Source organism: Anomaloglossus baeobatrachus, unplaced genomic scaffold, assembly GCF_048569485.1.
Source record: "Anomaloglossus baeobatrachus isolate aAnoBae1 unplaced genomic scaffold, aAnoBae1.hap1 Scaffold_735, whole genome shotgun sequence".
In the NCBI taxonomy this organism is placed as follows: domain Eukaryota; kingdom Metazoa; phylum Chordata; class Amphibia; order Anura; family Aromobatidae; genus Anomaloglossus; species Anomaloglossus baeobatrachus.
In genome coordinates, this window is record NW_027445113.1 from 36,364 (window position 1) to 54,188 (window position 17,825).

A 17,825-nucleotide genomic window follows, 5' to 3' on the forward strand; every position below is an offset into this window, starting at 1 on the left:
CGGACACATCTTAGGGAGAGAGAGCGAGAGGGAGACAAACCCACGCCTACACAAGACATTTTGTCACCCAAGCCAACCCTTGAAAAGGCTGCTTTGCAGAGCAAAAACAAGAAGAATGGTGCGTTTTGCAGCCGCCGCCCACTGCAATGAATCTGAATAACTCCTCCTTTAGGGCGCAAGCAACTCCCCTCCCCCTTGCAGTCTTTCCAATTCACGATACAAAAAGACGGACAGGACAGGTTGCCTGACTTTCCGTCACTGCCACCCTTTGCCATCCTTACCCGTAGAAAGCCCTTTCATCATCCCCAAACCCTAATCTTTTCCCTTTCCTTCCCAGCCCCCAAACCCTGCCCTCTGTACCTTTCTCACCACCCGCTTCCCTTCTCCTGTCATCCCCCTACCACCCGGGAAAAAAAGAGATTGCCCCCTCCTTCCACTAGCCCACCCTCCCACCCAAAGAACAACTTCTTCTGCGCAGCTTGTTTTCTAGGCAGCAGCGCTATTGTGATGTCATCGGGGGGCATTGTGACAAGCCGCCAGTGTTCCGTCTCTTCATGTTGTGCACAGTTCAAACGGAAAATACATCAACAGGCAGACTACAGAAAAGCTTACTATCAAAGGTTAGAGGGGGGCTTTCTCAGAGGGCTTTTTACAGTTTTTCTATTCCCAATTAGCCGTTTAAGTGTACTTATTGAAAGTAGTAATTCTTTCATAGGCCGCCCTTTCTTAGTATTTGACGTTCCTTATATTGCGGTATGAGGCTTCGCAGTAGGTTGCAAACATTCATCACCCATGACTGTCCCCAATTGAGCTCAGAAGCTCAATGTCTATCATGACCTCTCTTTTAGAATGTCCAAGAGCAAGCAAACTATTCCTCCAGGAGAGGGCGCCAACAGACTACTAAAGAGATCATCATTACTCAAAGAAAACCCCAAAAACCAATGCATGATAGGAATAAACAGGTAACTTTCTTTGGAGTGGAAGCGGAGAGATCGCACCAGATGCCAATTCTAGATCTTATCACACCTGTGGTCACTGCAGCAGCAGGTGAATCCACTTTGTCCAAAAGGGATCTATTCCATTCAATTGCAAATGATCTAGATAAGACAGAGAACTGCAGCACGGGGACATAGCCGAGTTGGTCAGGTTGAGTGGTGATGAGTTTGCTATTTGGATGAATAAAGAAAGTCAAAAGTGTGAAAGATAAAAAACAAAAGGAGGAAGTGTGAAAAGTGAATGGGCCAAATTGAGGTGCATATGAAGACGTATGCTTTCTTCCAATTCATTAAATCGGGCTAATATGAATCAGGTGAATTGAGTTCTGCTTTTGGAAACTGGGTTAAGAAGGGGTGCACCGTTCCTGGAGGTACTGCAATACCAGGTCAATGCGTGGAGTGGACAGAGCAAGCTCTTTTTCCATCTCCCTGTTCTAAAAATCCATTTAATATATGGTCCCCAGATAGGGGACGTATCAGATATTAAACTGATAAGAACAGATACTACACTTGATCTTAGCCAAAAGGCCGAGAAGCGATAACCAGAATTGGTTTGGGCCTCGAGTGGCACCCTGGCCTATGCCGGACACATCTTAGGGAGAGAGAGCGAGAGGGAGACAAACCCACGCCTACACAAGACATTTTGTCACCCAAGCCAACCCTTGAAAAGGCTGCTTTGCAGAGCAAAAACAAGAAGAATGGTGCGTTTTGCAGCCGCCGCCCACTGCAATGAATCTGAATAACTCCTCCTTTAGGGCGCAAGCAACTCCCCTCCCCCTTGCAGTCTTTCCAATTCACGATACAAAAAGACGGACAGGACAGGTTGCCTGACTTTCCGTCACTGCCACCCTTTGCCATCCTTACCCGTAGAAAGCCCTTTCATCATCCCCAAACCCTAATCTTTTCCCTTTCCTTCCCAGCCCCCAAACCCTGCCCTCTGTACCTTTCTCACCACCCGCTTCCCTTCTCCTGTCATCCCCCTACCACCCGGGAAAAAAAGAGATTGCCCCCTCCTTCCACTAGCCCACCCTCCCACCCAAAGAACAACTTCTTCTGCGCAGCTTGTTTTCTAGGCAGCAGCGCTATTGTGATGTCATCGGGGGGCATTGTGACAAGCCGCCAGTGTTCCGTCTCTTCATGTTGTGCACAGTTCAAACGGAAAATACATCAACAGGCAGACTACAGAAAAGCTTACTATCAAAGGTTAGAGGGGGGCTTTCTCAGAGGGCTTTTTACAGTTTTTCTATTCCCAATTAGCCGTTTAAGTGTACTTATTGAAAGTAGTAATTCTTTCATAGGCCGCCCTTTCTTAGTATTTGACGTTCCTTATATTGCGGTATGAGGCTTCGCAGTAGGTTGCAAACATTCATCACCCATGACTGTCCCCAATTGAGCTCAGAAGCTCAATGTCTATCATGACCTCTCTTTTAGAATGTCCAAGAGCAAGCAAACTATTCCTCCAGGAGAGGGCGCCAACAGACTACTAAAGAGATCATCATTACTCAAAGAAAACCCCAAAACCCAATGCATGATAGGAATAAACAGGTAACTTTCTTTGGAGTGGAAGCGGAGAGATCGCACCAGATGCCAATTCTAGATCTTATCACACCTGTGGTCACTGCAGCAGCAGGTGAATCCACTTTGTCCAAAAGGGATCTATTCCATTCAATTGCAAATGATCTAGATAAGACAGAGAACTGCAGCACGGGGACATAGCCGAGTTGGTCAGGTTGAGTGGTGATGAGTTTGCTATTTGGATGAATAAAGAAAGTCAAAAGTGTGAAAGATAAAAAACAAAAGGAGGAAGTGTGAAAAGTGAATGGGCCAAATTGAGGTGCATATGAAGACGTATGCTTTCTTCCAATTCATTAAATCGGGCTAATATGAATCAGGTGAATTGAGTTCTGCTTTTGGAAACTGGGTTAAGAAGGGGTGCACCGTTCCTGGAGGTACTGCAATACCAGGTCAATGCGTGGAGTGGACAGAGCAAGCTCTTTTTCCATCTCCCTGTTCTAAAAATCCATTTAATATATGGTCCCCAGATAGGGGACGTATCAGATATTAAACTGATAAGAACAGATACTACACTTGATCTTAGCCAAAAGGCCGAGAAGCGATAACCAGAATTGGTTTGGGCCTCGAGTGGCACCCTGGCCTATGCCGGACACATCTTAGGGAGAGAGAGCGAGAGGGAGACAAACCCACGCCTACACAAGACATTTTGTCACCCAAGCCAACCCTTGAAAAGGCTGCTTTGCAGAGCAAAAACAAGAAGAATGGTGCGTTTTGCAGCCGCCGCCCACTGCAATGAATCTGAATAACTCCTCCTTTAGGGCGCAAGCAACTCCCCTCCCCCTTGCAGTCTTTCCAATTCACGATACAAAAAGACGGACAGGACAGGTTGCCTGACTTTCCGTCACTGCCACCCTTTGCCATCCTTACCCGTAGAAAGCCCTTTCATCATCCCCAAACCCTAATCTTTTCCCTTTCCTTCCCAGCCCCCAAACCCTGCCCTCTGTACCTTTCTCACCACCCGCTTCCCTTCTCCTGTCATCCCCCTACCACCCGGGAAAAAAAGAGATTGCCCCCTCCTTCCACTAGCCCACCCTCCCACCCAAAGAACAACTTCTTCTGCGCAGCTTGTTTTCTAGGCAGCAGCGCTATTGTGATGTCATCGGGGGGCATTGTGACAAGCCGCCAGTGTTCCGTCTCTTCATGTTGTGCACAGTTCAAACGGAAAATACATCAACAGGCAGACTACAGAAAAGCTTACTATCAAAGGTTAGAGGGGGGCTTTCTCAGAGGGCTTTTTACAGTTTTTCTATTCCCAATTAGCCGTTTAAGTGTACTTATTGAAAGTAGTAATTCTTTCATAGGCCGCCCTTTCTTAGTATTTGACGTTCCTTATATTGCGGTATGAGGCTTCGCAGTAGGTTGCAAACATTCATCACCCATGACTGTCCCCAATTGAGCTCAGAAGCTCAATGTCTATCATGACCTCTCTTTTAGAATGTCCAAGAGCAAGCAAACTATTCCTCCAGGAGAGGGCGCCAACAGACTACTAAAGAGATCATCATTACTCAAAGAAAACCCCAAAAACCAATGCATGATAGGAATAAACAGGTAACTTTCTTTGGAGTGGAAGCGGAGAGATCGCACCAGATGCCAATTCTAGATCTTATCACACCTGTGGTCACTGCAGCAGCAGGTGAATCCACTTTGTCCAAAAGGGATCTATTCCATTCAATTGCAAATGATCTAGATAAGACAGAGAACTGCAGCACGGGGACATAGCCGAGTTGGTCAGGTTGAGTGGTGATGAGTTTGCTATTTGGATGAATAAAGAAAGTCAAAAGTGTGAAAGATAAAAAACAAAAGGAGGAAGTGTGAAAAGTGAATGGGCCAAATTGAGGTGCATATGAAGACGTATGCTTTCTTCCAATTCATTAAATCGGGCTAATATGAATCAGGTGAATTGAGTTCTGCTTTTGGAAACTGGGTTAAGAAGGGGTGCACCGTTCCTGGAGGTACTGCAATACCAGGTCAATGCGTGGAGTGGACAGAGCAAGCTCTTTTTCCATCTCCCTGTTCTAAAAATCCATTTAATATATGGTCCCCAGATAGGGGACGTATCAGATATTAAACTGATAAGAACAGATACTACACTTGATCTTAGCCAAAAGGCCGAGAAGCGATAACCAGAATTGGTTTGGGCCTCGAGTGGCACCCTGGCCTATGCCGGACACATCTTAGGGAGAGAGAGCGAGAGGGAGACAAACCCACGCCTACACAAGACATTTTGTCACCCAAGCCAACCCTTGAAAAGGCTGCTTTGCAGAGCAAAAACAAGAAGAATGGTGCGTTTTGCAGCCGCCGCCCACTGCAATGAATCTGAATAACTCCTCCTTTAGGGCGCAAGCAACTCCCCTCCCCCTTGCAGTCTTTCCAATTCACGATACAAAAAGACGGACAGGACAGGTTGCCTGACTTTCCGTCACTGCCACCCTTTGCCATCCTTACCCGTAGAAAGCCCTTTCATCATCCCCAAACCCTAATCTTTTCCCTTTCCTTCCCAGCCCCCAAACCCTGCCCTCTGTACCTTTCTCACCACCCGCTTCCCTTCTCCTGTCATCCCCCTACCACCCGGGAAAAAAAGAGATTGCCCCCTCCTTCCACTAGCCCACCCTCCCACCCAAAGAACAACTTCTTCTGCGCAGCTTGTTTTCTAGGCAGCAGCGCTATTGTGATGTCATCGGGGGGCATTGTGACAAGCCGCCAGTGTTCCGTCTCTTCATGTTGTGCACAGTTCAAACGGAAAATACATCAACAGGCAGACTACAGAAAAGCTTACTATCAAAGGTTAGAGGGGGGCTTTCTCAGAGGGCTTTTTACAGTTTTTCTATTCCCAATTAGCCGTTTAAGTGTACTTATTGAAAGTAGTAATTCTTTCATAGGCCGCCCTTTCTTAGTATTTGACGTTCCTTATATTGCGGTATGAGGCTTCGCAGTAGGTTGCAAACATTCATCACCCATGACTGTCCCCAATTGAGCTCAGAAGCTCAATGTCTATCATGACCTCTCTTTTAGAATGTCCAAGAGCAAGCAAACTATTCCTCCAGGAGAGGGCGCCAACAGACTACTAAAGAGATCATCATTACTCAAAGAAAACCCCAAAAACCAATGCATGATAGGAATAAACAGGTAACTTTCTTTGGAGTGGAAGCGGAGAGATCGCACCAGATGCCAATTCTAGATCTTATCACACCTGTGGTCACTGCAGCAGCAGGTGAATCCACTTTGTCCAAAAGGGATCTATTCCATTCAATTGCAAATGATCTAGATAAGACAGAGAACTGCAGCACGGGGACATAGCCGAGTTGGTCAGGTTGAGTGGTGATGAGTTTGCTATTTGGATGAATAAAGAAAGTCAAAAGTGTGAAAGATAAAAAACAAAAGGAGGAAGTGTGAAAAGTGAATGGGCCAAATTGAGGTGCATATGAAGACGTATGCTTTCTTCCAATTCATTAAATCGGGCTAATATGAATCAGGTGAATTGAGTTCTGCTTTTGGAAACTGGGTTAAGAAGGGGTGCACCGTTCCTGGAGGTACTGCAATACCAGGTCAATGCGTGGAGTGGACAGAGCAAGCTCTTTTTCCATCTCCCTGTTCTAAAAATCCATTTAATATATGGTCCCCAGATAGGGGACGTATCAGATATTAAACTGATAAGAACAGATACTACACTTGATCTTAGCCAAAAGGCCGAGAAGCGATAACCAGAATTGGTTTGGGCCTCGAGTGGCACCCTGGCCTATGCCGGACACATCTTAGGGAGAGAGAGCGAGAGGGAGACAAACCCACGCCTACACAAGACATTTTGTCACCCAAGCCAACCCTTGAAAAGGCTGCTTTGCAGAGCAAAAACAAGAAGAATGGTGCGTTTTGCAGCCGCCGCCCACTGCAATGAATCTGAATAACTCCTCCTTTAGGGCGCAAGCAACTCCCCTCCCCCTTGCAGTCTTTCCAATTCACGATACAAAAAGACGGACAGGACAGGTTGCCTGACTTTCCGTCACTGCCACCCTTTGCCATCCTTACCCGTAGAAAGCCCTTTCATCATCCCCAAACCCTAATCTTTTCCCTTTCCTTCCCAGCCCCCAAACCCTGCCCTCTGTACCTTTCTCACCACCCGCTTCCCTTCTCCTGTCATCCCCCTACCACCCGGGAAAAAAGAGATTGCCCCCTCCTTCCACTAGCCCACCCTCCCACCCAAAGAACAACTTCTTCTGCGCAGCTTGTTTTCTAGGCAGCAGCGCTATTGTGATGTCATCGGGGGGCATTGTGACAAGCCGCCAGTGTTCCGTCTCTTCATGTTGTGCACAGTTCAAACGGAAAATACATCAACAGGCAGACTACAGAAAAGCTTACTATCAAAGGTTAGAGGGGGGCTTTCTCAGAGGGCTTTTTACAGTTTTTCTATTCCCAATTAGCCGTTTAAGTGTACTTATTGAAAGTAGTAATTCTTTCATAGGCCGCCCTTTCTTAGTATTTGACGTTCCTTATATTGCGGTATGAGGCTTCGCAGTAGGTTGCAAACATTCATCACCCATGACTGTCCCCAATTGAGCTCAGAAGCTCAATGTCTATCATGACCTCTCTTTTAGAATGTCCAAGAGCAAGCAAACTATTCCTCCAGGAGAGGGCGCCAACAGACTACTAAAGAGATCATCATTACTCAAAGAAAACCCCAAAAACCAATGCATGATAGGAATAAACAGGTAACTTTCTTTGGAGTGGAAGCGGAGAGATCGCACCAGATGCCAATTCTAGATCTTATCACACCTGTGGTCACTGCAGCAGCAGGTGAATCCACTTTGTCCAAAAGGGATCTATTCCATTCAATTGCAAATGATCTAGATAAGACAGAGAACTGCAGCACGGGGACATAGCCGAGTTGGTCAGGTTGAGTGGTGATGAGTTTGCTATTTGGATGAATAAAGAAAGTCAAAAGTGTGAAAGATAAAAAACAAAAGGAGGAAGTGTGAAAAGTGAATGGGCCAAATTGAGGTGCATATGAAGACGTATGCTTTCTTCCAATTCATTAAATCGGGCTAATATGAATCAGGTGAATTGAGTTCTGCTTTTGGAAACTGGGTTAAGAAGGGGTGCACCGTTCCTGGAGGTACTGCAATACCAGGTCAATGCGTGGAGTGGACAGAGCAAGCTCTTTTTCCATCTCCCTGTTCTAAAAATCCATTTAATATATGGTCCCCAGATAGGGGACGTATCAGATATTAAACTGATAAGAACAGATACTACACTTGATCTTAGCCAAAAGGCCGAGAAGCGATAACCAGAATTGGTTTGGGCCTCGAGTGGCACCCTGGCCTATGCCGGACACATCTTAGGGAGAGAGAGCGAGAGGGAGACAAACCCACGCCTACACAAGACATTTTGTCACCCAAGCCAACCCTTGAAAAGGCTGCTTTGCAGAGCAAAAACAAGAAGAATGGTGCGTTTTGCAGCCGCCGCCCACTGCAATGAATCTGAATAACTCCTCCTTTAGGGCGCAAGCAACTCCCCTCCCCCTTGCAGTCTTTCCAATTCACGATACAAAAAGACGGACAGGACAGGTTGCCTGACTTTCCGTCACTGCCACCCTTTGCCATCCTTACCCGTAGAAAGCCCTTTCATCATCCCCAAACCCTAATCTTTTCCCTTTCCTTCCCAGCCCCCAAACCCTGCCCTCTGTACCTTTCTCACCACCCGCTTCCCTTCTCCTGTCATCCCCCTACCACCCGGGAAAAAAAGAGATTGCCCCCTCCTTCCACTAGCCCACCCTCCCACCCAAAGAACAACTTCTTCTGCGCAGCTTGTTTTCTAGGCAGCAGCGCTATTGTGATGTCATCGGGGGGCATTGTGACAAGCCGCCAGTGTTCCGTCTCTTCATGTTGTGCACAGTTCAAACGGAAAATACATCAACAGGCAGACTACAGAAAAGCTTACTATCAAAGGTTAGAGGGGGGCTTTCTCAGAGGGCTTTTTACAGTTTTTCTATTCCCAATTAGCCGTTTAAGTGTACTTATTGAAAGTAGTAATTCTTTCATAGGCCGCCCTTTCTTAGTATTTGACGTTCCTTATATTGCGGTATGAGGCTTCGCAGTAGGTTGCAAACATTCATCACCCATGACTGTCCCCAATTGAGCTCAGAAGCTCAATGTCTATCATGACCTCTCTTTTAGAATGTCCAAGAGCAAGCAAACTATTCCTCCAGGAGAGGGCGCCAACAGACTACTAAAGAGATCATCATTACTCAAAGAAAACCCCAAAAACCAATGCATGATAGGAATAAACAGGTAACTTTCTTTGGAGTGGAAGCGGAGAGATCGCACCAGATGCCAATTCTAGATCTTATCACACCTGTGGTCACTGCAGCAGCAGGTGAATCCACTTTGTCCAAAAGGGATCTATTCCATTCAATTGCAAATGATCTAGATAAGACAGAGAACTGCAGCACGGGGACATAGCCGAGTTGGTCAGGTTGAGTGGTGATGAGTTTGCTATTTGGATGAATAAAGAAAGTCAAAAGTGTGAAAGATAAAAAACAAAAGGAGGAAGTGTGAAAAGTGAATGGGCCAAATTGAGGTGCATATGAAGACGTATGCTTTCTTCCAATTCATTAAATCGGGCTAATATGAATCAGGTGAATTGAGTTCTGCTTTTGGAAACTGGGTTAAGAAGGGGTGCACCGTTCCTGGAGGTACTGCAATACCAGGTCAATGCGTGGAGTGGACAGAGCAAGCTCTTTTTCCATCTCCCTGTTCTAAAAATCCATTTAATATATGGTCCCCAGATAGGGGACGTATCAGATATTAAACTGATAAGAACAGATACTACACTTGATCTTAGCCAAAAGGCCGAGAAGCGATAACCAGAATTGGTTTGGGCCTCGAGTGGCACCCTGGCCTATGCCGGACACATCTTAGGGAGAGAGAGCGAGAGGGAGACAAACCCACGCCTACACAAGACATTTTGTCACCCAAGCCAACCCTTGAAAAGGCTGCTTTGCAGAGCAAAAACAAGAAGAATGGTGCGTTTTGCAGCCGCCGCCCACTGCAATGAATCTGAATAACTCCTCCTTTAGGGCGCAAGCAACTCCCCTCCCCCTTGCAGTCTTTCCAATTCACGATACAAAAAGACGGACAGGACAGGTTGCCTGACTTTCCGTCACTGCCACCCTTTGCCATCCTTACCCGTAGAAAGCCCTTTCATCATCCCCAAACCCTAATCTTTTCCCTTTCCTTCCCAGCCCCCAAACCCTGCCCTCTGTACCTTTCTCACCACCCGCTTCCCTTCTCCTGTCATCCCCCTACCACCCGGGAAAAAAAGAGATTGCCCCCTCCTTCCACTAGCCCACCCTCCCACCCAAAGAACAACTTCTTCTGCGCAGCTTGTTTTCTAGGCAGCAGCGCTATTGTGATGTCATCGGGGGGCATTGTGACAAGCCGCCAGTGTTCCGTCTCTTCATGTTGTGCACAGTTCAAACGGAAAATACATCAACAGGCAGACTACAGAAAAGCTTACTATCAAAGGTTAGAGGGGGGCTTTCTCAGAGGGCTTTTTACAGTTTTTCTATTCCCAATTAGCCGTTTAAGTGTACTTATTGAAAGTAGTAATTCTTTCATAGGCCGCCCTTTCTTAGTATTTGACGTTCCTTATATTGCGGTATGAGGCTTCGCAGTAGGTTGCAAACATTCATCACCCATGACTGTCCCCAATTGAGCTCAGAAGCTCAATGTCTATCATGACCTCTCTTTTAGAATGTCCAAGAGCAAGCAAACTATTCCTCCAGGAGAGGGCGCCAACAGACTACTAAAGAGATCATCATTACTCAAAGAAAACCCCAAAAACCAATGCATGATAGGAATAAACAGGTAACTTTCTTTGGAGTGGAAGCGGAGAGATCGCACCAGATGCCAATTCTAGATCTTATCACACCTGTGGTCACTGCAGCAGCAGGTGAATCCACTTTGTCCAAAAGGGATCTATTCCATTCAATTGCAAATGATCTAGATAAGACAGAGAACTGCAGCACGGGGACATAGCCGAGTTGGTCAGGTTGAGTGGTGATGAGTTTGCTATTTGGATGAATAAAGAAAGTCAAAAGTGTGAAAGATAAAAAACAAAAGGAGGAAGTGTGAAAAGTGAATGGGCCAAATTGAGGTGCATATGAAGACGTATGCTTTCTTCCAATTCATTAAATCGGGCTAATATGAATCAGGTGAATTGAGTTCTGCTTTTGGAAACTGGGTTAAGAAGGGGTGCACCGTTCCTGGAGGTACTGCAATACCAGGTCAATGCGTGGAGTGGACAGAGCAAGCTCTTTTTCCATCTCCCTGTTCTAAAAATCCATTTAATATATGGTCCCCAGATAGGGGACGTATCAGATATTAAACTGATAAGAACAGATTTTGATTTAATGAAGCTTTCCAAAGCACCACAAAAAATGCATGACCGAAGTCACACCAAAAACAGTGCAAAGGCTAGGATTCGTGTGGACCCCACCGTGAGGAGAGGGTCCCCAAAAATCAACCCCGTCCCTCCGAGCCAGAAGGCCACAGCAAGGGTCAGGGATCTTCGGTGCTCCCCCAAGCCGAAGCCTGGTTGAGCCTTGTCGTTGCTCCCAGCGTCCACCCAGGCATCTTACCCAAGTGGAGTAGAGAGCTACTAGTTGTTGGTTTCGCAGCCGAAACTGCCCGGACCGTCAACCGGTGTTGGTTTCTCAGCCCAAGACTAACCGGACCTCCAACCGGGTGTTGGTTTCTCAGCCGAAGCTGACCCAGACCTCCAACCGGGTGTTGGTTTCTCAGCCGAAGCTGACCCGGACCTCCAACCGGGTGTTAGTTTCTCAGCCCAAAGCTGACCAGACCTCCGACCGGGATTATAAAAATTTCCCTTCCTAGCCAGAAGGCCGGGATAGGGTAATATGCTCAAAAAGTATGAAAAGGCAAGGTACGGTGTGCTACAGAGCCCAAGGCTTGCCGGGGTCCCAAGCCAGCAAGCTCAGACTCACTCCAGGGTCATCAGTCCTGGGGCACGTTGTACCATAGCCCCCCACCCTTACTCAGTCTAATAGCCTCGATCCTGGTAGGGCCATGTTTTCCTCTAGATGAATATACTATCCACCCAGAGTACTAGCAAGCGCAACCTTCCAGTGTGCATTGTATCATTATACTAAGGTGGCCTGGAGCTTAAACCACCTCTTCGAACAACACTACACTTGATCTTAGCCAAAAGGCCGAGAAGCGATAACCAGAATTGGTTTGGGCCTCGAGTGGCACCCTGGCCTATGCCGGACACATCTTAGGGAGAGAGAGCGAGAGGGAGACAAACCCACGCCTACACAAGACATTTTGTCACCCAAGCCAACCCTTGAAAAGGCTGCTTTGCAGAGCAAAAACAAGAAGAATGGTGCGTTTTGCAGCCGCCGCCCACTGCAATGAATCTGAATAACTCCTCCTTTAGGGCGCAAGCAACTCCCCTCCCCCTTGCAGTCTTTCCAATTCACGATACAAAAAGACGGACAGGACAGGTTGCCTGACTTTCCGTCACTGCCACCCTTTGCCATCCTTACCCGTAGAAAGCCCTTTCATCATCCCCAAACCCTAATCTTTTCCCTTTCCTTCCCAGCCCCCAAACCCTGCCCTCTGTACCTTTCTCACCACCCGCTTCCCTTCTCCTGTCATCCCCCTACCACCCGGGAAAAAAAGAGATTGCCCCCTCCTTCCACTAGCCCACCCTCCCACCCAAAGAACAACTTCTTCTGCGCAGCTTGTTTTCTAGGCAGCAGCGCTATTGTGATGTCATCGGGGGGCATTGTGACAAGCCGCCAGTGTTCCGTCTCTTCATGTTGTGCACAGTTCAAACGGAAAATACATCAACAGGCAGACTACAGAAAAGCTTACTATCAAAGGTTAGAGGGGGGCTTTCTCAGAGGGCTTTTTACAGTTTTTCTATTCCCAATTAGCCGTTTAAGTGTACTTATTGAAAGTAGTAATTCTTTCATAGGCCGCCCTTTCTTAGTATTTGACGTTCCTTATATTGCGGTATGAGGCTTCGCAGTAGGTTGCAAACATTCATCACCCATGACTGTCCCCAATTGAGCTCAGAAGCTCAATGTCTATCATGACCTCTCTTTTAGAATGTCCAAGAGCAAGCAAACTATTCCTCCAGGAGAGGGCGCCAACAGACTACTAAAGAGATCATCATTACTCAAAGAAAACCCCAAAAACCAATGCATGATAGGAATAAACAGGTAACTTTCTTTGGAGTGGAAGCGGAGAGATCGCACCAGATGCCAATTCTAGATCTTATCACACCTGTGGTCACTGCAGCAGCAGGTGAATCCACTTTGTCCAAAAGGGATCTATTCCATTCAATTGCAAATGATCTAGATAAGACAGAGAACTGCAGCACGGGGACATAGCCGAGTTGGTCAGGTTGAGTGGTGATGAGTTTGCTATTTGGATGAATAAAGAAAGTCAAAAGTGTGAAAGATAAAAAACAAAAGGAGGAAGTGTGAAAAGTGAATGGGCCAAATTGAGGTGCATATGAAGACGTATGCTTTCTTCCAATTCATTAAATCGGGCTAATATGAATCAGGTGAATTGAGTTCTGCTTTTGGAAACTGGGTTAAGAAGGGGTGCACCGTTCCTGGAGGTACTGCAATACCAGGTCAATGCGTGGAGTGGACAGAGCAAGCTCTTTTTCCATCTCCCTGTTCTAAAAATCCATTTAATATATGGTCCCCAGATAGGGGACGTATCAGATATTAAACTGATAAGAACAGATACTACACTTGATCTTAGCCAAAAGGCCGAGAAGCGATAACCAGAATTGGTTTGGGCCTCGAGTGGCACCCTGGCCTATGCCGGACACATCTTAGGGAGAGAGAGCGAGAGGGAGACAAACCCACGCCTACACAAGACATTTTGTCACCCAAGCCAACCCTTGAAAAGGCTGCTTTGCAGAGCAAAAACAAGAAGAATGGTGCGTTTTGCAGCCGCCGCCCACTGCAATGAATCTGAATAACTCCTCCTTTAGGGCGCAAGCAACTCCCCTCCCCCTTGCAGTCTTTCCAATTCACGATACAAAAAGACGGACAGGACAGGTTGCCTGACTTTCCGTCACTGCCACCCTTTGCCATCCTTACCCGTAGAAAGCCCTTTCATCATCCCCAAACCCTAATCTTTTCCCTTTCCTTCCCAGCCCCCAAACCCTGCCCTCTGTACCTTTCTCACCACCCGCTTCCCTTCTCCTGTCATCCCCCTACCACCCGGGAAAAAAAGAGATTGCCCCCTCCTTCCACTAGCCCACCCTCCCACCCAAAGAACAACTTCTTCTGCGCAGCTTGTTTTCTAGGCAGCAGCGCTATTGTGATGTCATCGGGGGGCATTGTGACAAGCCGCCAGTGTTCCGTCTCTTCATGTTGTGCACAGTTCAAACGGAAAATACATCAACAGGCAGACTACAGAAAAGCTTACTATCAAAGGTTAGAGGGGGGCTTTCTCAGAGGGCTTTTTACAGTTTTTCTATTCCCAATTAGCCGTTTAAGTGTACTTATTGAAAGTAGTAATTCTTTCATAGGCCGCCCTTTCTTAGTATTTGACGTTCCTTATATTGCGGTATGAGGCTTCGCAGTAGGTTGCAAACATTCATCACCCATGACTGTCCCCAATTGAGCTCAGAAGCTCAATGTCTATCATGACCTCTCTTTTAGAATGTCCAAGAGCAAGCAAACTATTCCTCCAGGAGAGGGCGCCAACAGACTACTAAAGAGATCATCATTACTCAAAGAAAACCCCAAAAACCAATGCATGATAGGAATAAACAGGTAACTTTCTTTGGAGTGGAAGCGGAGAGATCGCACCAGATGCCAATTCTAGATCTTATCACACCTGTGGTCACTGCAGCAGCAGGTGAATCCACTTTGTCCAAAAGGGATCTATTCCATTCAATTGCAAATGATCTAGATAAGACAGAGAACTGCAGCACGGGGACATAGCCGAGTTGGTCAGGTTGAGTGGTGATGAGTTTGCTATTTGGATGAATAAAGAAAGTCAAAAGTGTGAAAGATAAAAAACAAAAGGAGGAAGTGTGAAAAGTGAATGGGCCAAATTGAGGTGCATATGAAGACGTATGCTTTCTTCCAATTCATTAAATCGGGCTAATATGAATCAGGTGAATTGAGTTCTGCTTTTGGAAACTGGGTTAAGAAGGGGTGCACCGTTCCTGGAGGTACTGCAATACCAGGTCAATGCGTGGAGTGGACAGAGCAAGCTCTTTTTCCATCTCCCTGTTCTAAAAATCCATTTAATATATGGTCCCCAGATAGGGGACGTATCAGATATTAAACTGATAAGAACAGATACTACACTTGATCTTAGCCAAAAGGCCGAGAAGCGATAACCAGAATTGGTTTGGGCCTCGAGTGGCACCCTGGCCTATGCCGGACACATCTTAGGGAGAGAGAGCGAGAGGGAGACAAACCCACGCCTACACAAGACATTTTGTCACCCAAGCCAACCCTTGAAAAGGCTGCTTTGCAGAGCAAAAACAAGAAGAATGGTGCGTTTTGCAGCCGCCGCCCACTGCAATGAATCTGAATAACTCCTCCTTTAGGGCGCAAGCAACTCCCCTCCCCCTTGCAGTCTTTCCAATTCACGATACAAAAAGACGGACAGGACAGGTTGCCTGACTTTCCGTCACTGCCACCCTTTGCCATCCTTACCCGTAGAAAGCCCTTTCATCATCCCCAAACCCTAATCTTTTCCCTTTCCTTCCCAGCCCCCAAACCCTGCCCTCTGTACCTTTCTCACCACCCGCTTCCCTTCTCCTGTCATCCCCCTACCACCCGGGAAAAAAAGAGATTGCCCCCTCCTTCCACTAGCCCACCCTCCCACCCAAAGAACAACTTCTTCTGCGCAGCTTGTTTTCTAGGCAGCAGCGCTATTGTGATGTCATCGGGGGGCATTGTGACAAGCCGCCAGTGTTCCGTCTCTTCATGTTGTGCACAGTTCAAACGGAAAATACATCAACAGGCAGACTACAGAAAAGCTTACTATCAAAGGTTAGAGGGGGGCTTTCTCAGAGGGCTTTTTACAGTTTTTCTATTCCCAATTAGCCGTTTAAGTGTACTTATTGAAAGTAGTAATTCTTTCATAGGCCGCCCTTTCTTAGTATTTGACGTTCCTTATATTGCGGTATAAGGCTTCGCAGTAGGTTGCAAACATTCATCACCCATGACTGTCCCCAATTGAGCTCAGAAGCTCAATGTCTATCATGACCTCTCTTTTAGAATGTCCAAGAGCAAGCAAACTATTCCTCCAGGAGAGGGCGCCAACAGACTACTAAAGAGATCATCATTACTCAAAGAAAACCCCAAAAACCAATGCATGATAGGAATAAACAGGTAACTTTCTTTGGAGTGGAAGCGGAGAGATCGCACCAGATGCCAATTCTAGATCTTATCACACCTGTGGTCACTGCAGCAGCAGGTGAATCCACTTTGTCCAAAAGGGATCTATTCCATTCAATTGCAAATGATCTAGATAAGACAGAGAACTGCAGCACGGGGACATAGCCGAGTTGGTCAGGTTGAGTGGTGATGAGTTTGCTATTTGGATGAATAAAGAAAGTCAAAAGTGTGAAAGATAAAAAACAAAAGGAGGAAGTGTGAAAAGTGAATGGGCCAAATTGAGGTGCATATGAAGACGTATGCTTTCTTCCAATTCATTAAATCGGGCTAATATGAATCAGGTGAATTGAGTTCTGCTTTTGGAAACTGGGTTAAGAAGGGGTGCACCGTTCCTGGAGGTACTGCAATACCAGGTCAATGCATGGAGTGGACAGAGCAAGCTCTTTTTCCATCTCCCTGTTCTAAAAATCCATTTAATATATGGTCCCCAGATAGGGGACGTATCAGATATTAAACTGATAAGAACAGATACTACACTTGATCTTAGCCAAAAGGCCGAGAAGCGATAACCAGAATTGGTTTGGGCCTCGAGTGGCACCCTGGCCTATGCCGGACACATCTTAGGGAGAGAGAGCGAGAGGGAGACAAACCCACGCCTACACAAGACATTTTGTCACCCAAGCCAACCCTTGAAAAGGCTGCTTTGCAGAGCAAAAACAAGAAGAATGGTGCGTTTTGCAGCCGCCGCCCACTGCAATGAATCTGAATAACTCCTCCTTTAGGGCGCAAGCAACTCCCCTCCCCCTTGCAGTCTTTCCAATTCACGATACAAAAAGACGGACAGGACAGGTTGCCTGACTTTCCGTCACTGCCACCCTTTGCCATCCTTACCCGTAGAAAGCCCTTTCATCATCCCCAAACCCTAATCTTTTCCCTTTCCTTCCCAGCCCCCAAACCCTGCCCTCTGTACCTTTCTCACCACCCGCTTCCCTTCTCCTGTCATCCCCCTACCACCCGGGAAAAAAAGAGATTGCCCCCTCCTTCCACTAGCCCACCCTCCCACCCAAAGAACAACTTCTTCTGCGCAGCTTGTTTTCTAGGCAGCAGCGCTATTGTGATGTCATCGGGGGGCATTGTGACAAGCCGCCAGTGTTCCGTCTCTTCATGTTGTGCACAGTTCAAACGGAAAATACATCAACAGGCAGACTACAGAAAAGCTTACTATCAAAGGTTAGAGGGGGGCTTTCTCAGAGGGCTTTTTACAGTTTTTCTATTTCCAATTAGCCGTTTAAGTGTACTTATTGAAAGTAGTAATTCTTTCATAGGCCGCCCTTTCTTAGTATTTGACGTTCCTTATATTGCGGTATGAGGCTTCGCAGTAGGTTGCAAACATTCATCACCCATGACTGTCCCCAATTGAGCTCAGAAGCTCAATGTCTATCATGACCTCTCTTTTAGAATGTCCAAGAGCAAGCAAACTATTCCTCCAGGAGAGGGCGCCAACAGACTACTAAAGAGATCATCATTACTCAAAGAAAACCCCAAAAACCAATGCATGATAGGAATAAACAGGTAACTTTCTTTGGAGTGGAAGCGGAGAGATCGCACCAGATGCCAATTCTAGATCTTATCACACCTGTGGTCACTGCAGCAGCAGGTGAATCCACTTTGTCCAAAAGGGATCTATTCCATTCAATTGCAAATGATCTAGATAAGACAGAGAACTGCAGCACGGGGACATAGCCGAGTTGGTCAGGTTGAGTGGTGATGAGTTTGCTATTTGGATGAATAAAGAAAGTCAAAAGTGTGAAAGATAAAAAACAAAAGGAGGAAGTGTGAAAAGTGAATGGGCC

General features: G+C 46.6%; 10 non-coding genes across 10 annotated transcripts; all 10 read right to left on the minus strand.

Annotated features, from left to right (window-relative positions):
* Nucleotides 1-1,344: 1,344 nt before the first annotated feature.
* LOC142287547 (U2 spliceosomal RNA) lies at nucleotides 1,345-1,535 on the minus strand. Its single transcript, XR_012748503.1, has one exon. It is a non-coding gene; the product is annotated as a U2 spliceosomal RNA (small nuclear RNA).
* A 1,387-nt stretch (nucleotides 1,536-2,922) lies between these two features.
* Nucleotides 2,923-3,113, minus strand: LOC142287548 (U2 spliceosomal RNA). The gene has a single exon (XR_012748504.1). It is a non-coding gene; the product is annotated as a U2 spliceosomal RNA (small nuclear RNA).
* Nucleotides 3,114-4,500: 1,387 nt separating this feature from the next.
* LOC142287549 (U2 spliceosomal RNA) lies at nucleotides 4,501-4,691 on the minus strand. The gene has a single exon (XR_012748505.1). It is a non-coding gene; the product is annotated as a U2 spliceosomal RNA (small nuclear RNA).
* A 1,387-nt stretch (nucleotides 4,692-6,078) lies between these two features.
* Nucleotides 6,079-6,269, minus strand: LOC142287550 (U2 spliceosomal RNA). Its single transcript, XR_012748506.1, has one exon. It is a non-coding gene; the product is annotated as a U2 spliceosomal RNA (small nuclear RNA).
* Nucleotides 6,270-7,655: 1,386 nt separating this feature from the next.
* Nucleotides 7,656-7,846, minus strand: LOC142287551 (U2 spliceosomal RNA). The gene has a single exon (XR_012748507.1). It is a non-coding gene; the product is annotated as a U2 spliceosomal RNA (small nuclear RNA).
* Nucleotides 7,847-9,233: 1,387 nt separating this feature from the next.
* LOC142287552 (U2 spliceosomal RNA) lies at nucleotides 9,234-9,424 on the minus strand. The gene has a single exon (XR_012748508.1). It is a non-coding gene; the product is annotated as a U2 spliceosomal RNA (small nuclear RNA).
* A 1,387-nt stretch (nucleotides 9,425-10,811) lies between these two features.
* Nucleotides 10,812-11,007, minus strand: LOC142287527 (U2 spliceosomal RNA). The gene has a single exon (XR_012748487.1). It is a non-coding gene; the product is annotated as a U2 spliceosomal RNA (small nuclear RNA).
* A 2,185-nt stretch (nucleotides 11,008-13,192) lies between these two features.
* On the minus strand, nucleotides 13,193-13,383 carry LOC142287553 (U2 spliceosomal RNA). Its single transcript, XR_012748509.1, has one exon. It is a non-coding gene; the product is annotated as a U2 spliceosomal RNA (small nuclear RNA).
* A 1,387-nt stretch (nucleotides 13,384-14,770) lies between these two features.
* Nucleotides 14,771-14,961, minus strand: LOC142287555 (U2 spliceosomal RNA). Its single transcript, XR_012748511.1, has one exon. It is a non-coding gene; the product is annotated as a U2 spliceosomal RNA (small nuclear RNA).
* A 1,387-nt stretch (nucleotides 14,962-16,348) lies between these two features.
* LOC142287522 (U2 spliceosomal RNA) lies at nucleotides 16,349-16,539 on the minus strand. Its single transcript, XR_012748483.1, has one exon. It is a non-coding gene; the product is annotated as a U2 spliceosomal RNA (small nuclear RNA).
* Between the last annotated feature and the right edge of the window lie 1,286 nt (nucleotides 16,540-17,825).